Source organism: Amblyomma americanum, chromosome 3, assembly GCF_052857255.1.
Source record: "Amblyomma americanum isolate KBUSLIRL-KWMA chromosome 3, ASM5285725v1, whole genome shotgun sequence".
NCBI lineage: Eukaryota > Metazoa > Arthropoda > Arachnida > Ixodida > Ixodidae > Amblyomma > Amblyomma americanum.
This window is the reverse complement of record NC_135499.1, coordinates 202,264,074-202,270,125: the sequence shown is the minus strand read 5'-3', so window position 1 is coordinate 202,270,125 and position 6,052 is coordinate 202,264,074.

The window sequence follows — 6,052 nt, the reverse complement described above, 5'->3', positions numbered from 1 at the left end:
AAAAGCGGTGGAGCGTTTATCTTTTTCCTTTCCATTTTTCCACGTGCAGCTGGGTACCGCTGAGAAGGCGCCTGCGGTGTCCTTCGCGTCTTCTACCTGGGGAATCGTCACAATGTGCTTTTAAGCTGCTTTTGGTTCATGTGTGTTCATTCCACATTTTCATATCCGGCATCTCTGACGTCTTCATTCCATGTAGGAAAAACAACTGCGCTAGCAGACGAAGACAGAGGCAGAACATAGACATAGTCTTCGTCAGTTAAGCTCGCAGTTGTTTTTCAAAGAATATGAACCAACTACCTCATCAAAAAGTTCGGAACACGGAAATATCAGCAAGAATTAATCGCTCAGCAGTATAAGCAAGCAGTCACAAACTGCAGTGTGCGCCGGATTAGTCCACCCTTCAGTTCATGGGTTCTGTTCTATAGGCAATGAAGAAATTTAGGTGCCTTATGATTTCAGTGTGCCAGAAACATTTGTGACCACTTGTACATTAGTAACCGTAACATTTGCGGCCACTTGTATTTAGTAACCATGCACAAGTTCGTGGATTGTTGATGTCAATATTGAAGAGTTCCAGAATAGTTGGAACGTGTTTCTGCATAATCATTGTCAACAGCATTTCGTTACTGGCAGTGCCTTGCTTATATACACACAGGACAGACTCAATTATTATTTATTCTCCATCGAGCCCAAATAGTGCTTCATCACTTGCAGCATCCCTTTCTGCACTTCTCTGCTCTCTCTCTCTGGATCTCTATGAGCTGCTTTCCTTCCAGCCTTAGCTGCGTATTCCTCAGCCTGTTCATGCATAGCCATGAGTTCACGAAGCACCGAGCTGGAAGGCCGCTTTCTGCGATTATTTCAACTGCTTCGCTCCCCACTCGTCCCCTGCTTGCATGCTCGCTGCCTGCCCTGCTCTCTTCCAGGGTGTAGGGAACTGTAGATTCTGTGGATACGAAGTGCGAGCTTGTCTGCAGAAATTCAAGATACACAATCTCGTCTCCATTTTCTGGTGGATCCTCTGGCATCTGTGAATGGCAAAAAAAAAAGAGAGAATGATACAGATATGTCAGCCACTAAACTAGACAAGCATATGATGGTTAGTAAGCAAGCAAAGCCTCGATCACACGCTCTTGGAACAAAAGATACAGACAAATCGGAAGGGGATAAGTGAGCTTAATTCCTACTCATTAGTAAAAACAAACTGCCTCACGGAGCAAAACTTCTGCATTGCCTCTTGTGCTTCTGTAAAAGACCTCTATTAAAGAGACTATGCAATGAAAAAAAAGTCGCTTGTAAATGTTTTCAATGCTTAGAAATGATCCTAAGAAGCATTCACACCAAGTATGAATCTTCGAAACTGAGCCGGCAATTTATTATCAATTTTTAAAAACCGTGTTTTTTTTTTTAATTCGCGGGCCGATTGGTGTGCTCGTAGTGACCGATTTTGAAACTGAAATCGTGAAAAAAGACGTCACTCTACCCATGACGTAGCCAGGCCACCACACGCTGTCATTCGCTGGAGCCACGGCAGCCACGACGTCACGGGCACACTTCCGGTATCCGTGAAAATCGTCTGCTCGTGCCGCCGCGCGACCCTCTCGGTCAAGCGCGGGCCAGGGCATGGCCTTCGCGCATATGGTTTCAATTTTCCTCTGCCGCCTCCTTCTGTCGGGAGTTCCGCAGCCACTCGCAGTGGCTCGCCGAGTCGCTACTGTCGTCGCTGGCGTTCAGCCGGTACGGCGTGAACGCATAGGGCTCGTTGGTGATGCGTAGTAGTGATTCAACAGCGCAAAACACACACAGACGGCCGTAAGAGCGAGCAGTCGCACCTCGAGGTCCGGGTCCATTACTGCTAACTACAACAGACGACAAGCAAAGAAACCCGACGCGCGCCGCAATCACGCCGCCGACGCTCCTGTTGGTGTGCTAGGAGGGACAACCGGAAGTTGCAAAAGGAACGTCAGCGGATGACGTATTGATGGGCGGGACCCAGTCCCAGAGCTATTTTCTTTATTTTTGTCTGGTGCCCCACGTGTACGAGTTGAGGGGGAGAGGAGGAGCGTAATTTTTAATCGTCTATATCTTGGTTGTTATTGATGCTAGCTTAAAAATTCTTGCGTGGGGGTACGAGTGATGAAATGTCTATTTCTCGTCTGCTTTACGTAATCTCAAATAATTTATTGCCTAGTCTCTTCAATGCTTGAATGTGAGAAAGTTCTTGTGCTGGAACACCATGTCAATTTTACACTGAACAGGACACGACTACCACATGTTGTGCAAAAATTAATTGTGATGGCCTAAAATATTTTATTTTGACCTGCCGCTACATACGCCACTCATATGTCAGTAGTGGCACGCTGTCCAATCCCTGCAATGAATTTCTTGTGCATAAACTTTTCTTGTCAAAGAGCTTATATGAAGCCTCATTGAAAGGGTCTCGGCCGTCACATTTTGAGGGGCATTGCACATTGCGCCGACAGGCTCAATTTCGTCCTCTGTGTGATGATGTTCAATAATACTAATACTACTACTACTACTACTAATAATAATAATAATTGTTTTTTTGAGGAAAGGAAATAGAGCAGTATCTGCCTCATATATCGTTGGACAACTGAACCGCGCCGTAATGGAAGGGATAAAGGGGGGATTGAAAGAATAAAGGAAATAAGAGGTGCCGTAGTAGAGGGCTCCGGAATAATTTGGATCACCTGGGGATCTTTAACGTGGACTGACATCGCACAGCACACGGGCGCCTTAGCGTTTTGCCTCCATAAAAACGCAGCCGCAGCGGTCGGGTTCGAACCCGGGAACTCCGGATCAGTAGGCGAGTGCCCTAACCTCTGAGCCACCGCGGCGGGTACGATGTTCAAGCACAAAAACCATTTTGTAAGGAGGCTATTCAAAACACTTTATAGAACTCTGCGTAAGGTCCTCCTTATCACCTATTGATTTGTCACTTTGGTTTTCAATGTTTTTGTTGGGTTTTAGACAAGTACGATTTCTTCATGTGTTCTTGCTGATATCTACTTTGCTGTTATGTACATATGCTTATCGCTTTCGTCTGTCTGTCTGTCTGTCTTTCTGCTGCTGCCAGGAAGAAAGAAAAGGAAAGTGCACAGGCCTGCTCACTGACTCAAGCCGAGCCACAATCGCTACCACGTGCAGACAGTAGGAGAGTTGAAAGATGGGATAGAAAGACAGGATAGTAAAGACGCGCTAAAGACAAGGCCGATGCCGGAAGTATAGTGCAATACCGGGCCAACCGGTGGCGGGAGTGAAGCATCCTTCAAACTCTCCGCCACATTTCCAAAAATAAGTCCAATTGGACCCGTAACAGATACTCTTTCGAGCATGCTCATTCTATTCTCTTTAATAAAAACACATGAAGCTCGGAGTGAGGTAGGTCTTCACGTTGTTTGTATCGTTTGCTTTTGGTGTCGTGTAGTGCTTCGATGCAGCCAAGATAGACGTCAATCAGCCCTTCTTGTATCCTTGTAAGCAACGATGTGGTCCAACAAAAATGGATAAAAAAATGCATGTTTGCATGCATGATTTTGCTTTCAACTCTCTGTTTACACCTTTTTCCGTGCTATTTCTCAAAGACTCTTTAGCAGTTTCTGAAAGATGTCTGCAAATTGGAATGGAAAGCAGGCACATAGTATTCACTACGCTGCTATCAGGCTGACCTGTGCTACAGGTTAAAAAAAAAAGAAAAGGTTACCTCCACGCTCTCCTGCATGCACTAGGCCACCGCCATTTACTGGCAGTGTGCCAAGAAAGGAGAGGAGCTGCCAATAAAATTGCCACTTGGCTCCTTTAGATCCTGTTGCAGATCCAGATCGCCTCAACTTCCTAGAAAGAAAGACTGTTTTAGTAAATGAAACTGCGTCACGAAAATACATAACGAGATACAATTACTTTTAAGAGAAAAATGAGGAAAGGTGACACTCGTGCTACTGAACGCAATCAGTGAATGAAGCTGTACGGCTCGGGTAGCATCTGTATTAGCACGTGTAACATGAATCAGGTTAGCTTCAGCTAGCGAAAAGGTACGTTGTTGAGCTCCTACTATAGGTGAAGCTATGCACGCATCAAGAAGAAAACACGCGTGTTCTGCAGGCGCAAGTCGCTTGTGCCAATGGGGCAGTCGATCTTTGCACGCTGTCGATGAAACGTTAAAATATTAACGGTTTGGTTTGGTTTAGGGGGGCTTAGCGTCCTAAAGCGACTCGGGCTATGAGAGACACCATGGTGTGTGGCTCCGGAATTTCGACTACTTGGGGCACTTTAACGTGCACTGACATCGCACCAGAGGTGGGTCGAAACCTCATGAGGTCGACCTCAACCTCATGTCGTGAGGTGCGGTCGGCACCGGCTTGAAATTTTGTGAGTGAGGTGAGCAAATCAGACCTCAACCTCACGCCTGAGTTTGAGGTTGATTGAGGTCGTCCTTCAGTGAGGTCGAAATTTTGAGGTCGAGACTTTTTGCAGTTGCCACGTCTTACTCCGACGAGTGCCGCTTCCGAAGCGGAGTTGCAGCGCATCACCGCAGTGTTCATGCAATGACGCTTGGGGTTCGGTTTCCCCTGTTTGGACAACCGGATGCCACAGTTCCCTCTTAGCTTCCGGTGCTGCGCTGTAATGTCCGTTCAGCCCGAGTCTAAAGGAAGACGCACCCCTCTGGTCTTCCCGGAAGGAGTGTTACTGTCACAGCACGCCACTCTCCCTCCCCCTTGCACCACTGGCGTAGCACCCGGCTGCCTTCCGGTCGGCTCAAACTCCCGGGAGCGCGCAAAGCACTTAACTATCGTTGACCGGCGGTAGCTTTGTTTGATGCCGCAAACAAATAAGTTCGATCCAACAAGCACGCAATAAATTCGTCGCAGCGCTGATGGCCCCAAGCTAGGCTGTTTCGTGTTCATGCTCGTTGTCGGCGCTGACGTCATGGCTCTTGCAGTCGAGTAAAGGGATCCTGCTGTACATTACAAGCCGACTTAACAGAAACTGGAGCTGTCGGCATAGGTGAGAGAACGTGGTTCAGGCGGTTCCTAGCAAGGACACCTGCTGATTCGATGACAAGAGAACGAAGCCAAAAAAAAAAGAACTATAACACCGTCGAAGCTTTTGATCGGTGTCTTCCCTTTTCGAATCTCAGACTACTTCTGCATATTCCCGTTCCGTAATGCAAGCAGATGCAAATATAATTTCACTTTTTTATCCTTCCGAATAACTTCTCGTTTGTCTCCGGTTCCTTGTTCATTTTCGGAAATTAAGTTATTATTCCGTAACACCAAACACGAGGCGAACGCACCAGCATAGCGGTGTTGCAGCGGCGAAAAAAATGCAAACTATGTGTAATGTATGGTGATGTGGTAGCTGATTCCTTTTCCTTCTTTTAATGAAGATGTGGGAATGGAATTGATTACAGGCTCGCGCTGTGCTGCTGCGTCGCTTTTTCAAACCTTCTAATATGACGTTTAATGGGGCACATTGTTGTTCGCTTCTGCTTTTATTGTGCCTATTTTCTTTGTAAGTTTCTACGCATTCTTTTTTTTTCTCTTTTCTCGTATGGGATCAGTTAGGTTGGCGGAGCTGCCTTGCAGACGACGAGGCACTACACGTTATCTTTCCTTTAACTATCTCACAGAGACCCATCGTTCACCTTAAACGGCTTCGCAGAATGCTCCCGCGGAGCTCGTGGGTAGAAAACGTCGAGGATGCTGGCGTACCATTGATTAGTTCAGTTTTGAAGGAAAACAAGTGACTGACTTCAAGCAGCTTGTCGCAGGCTGGTTGAGGAAATGGCGCCCAGAATTCTGTTGAGGCGTATGAGTACTTAGGCGGTTTTTTTTTTCCCCCCGGGGCGGGGCTCGGAAAAAGATTTCGCTGCGGGGAAATTTTAGCGGAGAGCCACGGTGCTCTTGAGAGAAAGAACGGTTCCCGCTGCCCAATCTAGGCCAGTTGTTTTGACACGTGTGATTTTAATAGTTGGCACAGTGTTCGAAGACGTAATCTTGCCATTTCTTTCAAAATACCGCGGGTTCACCGA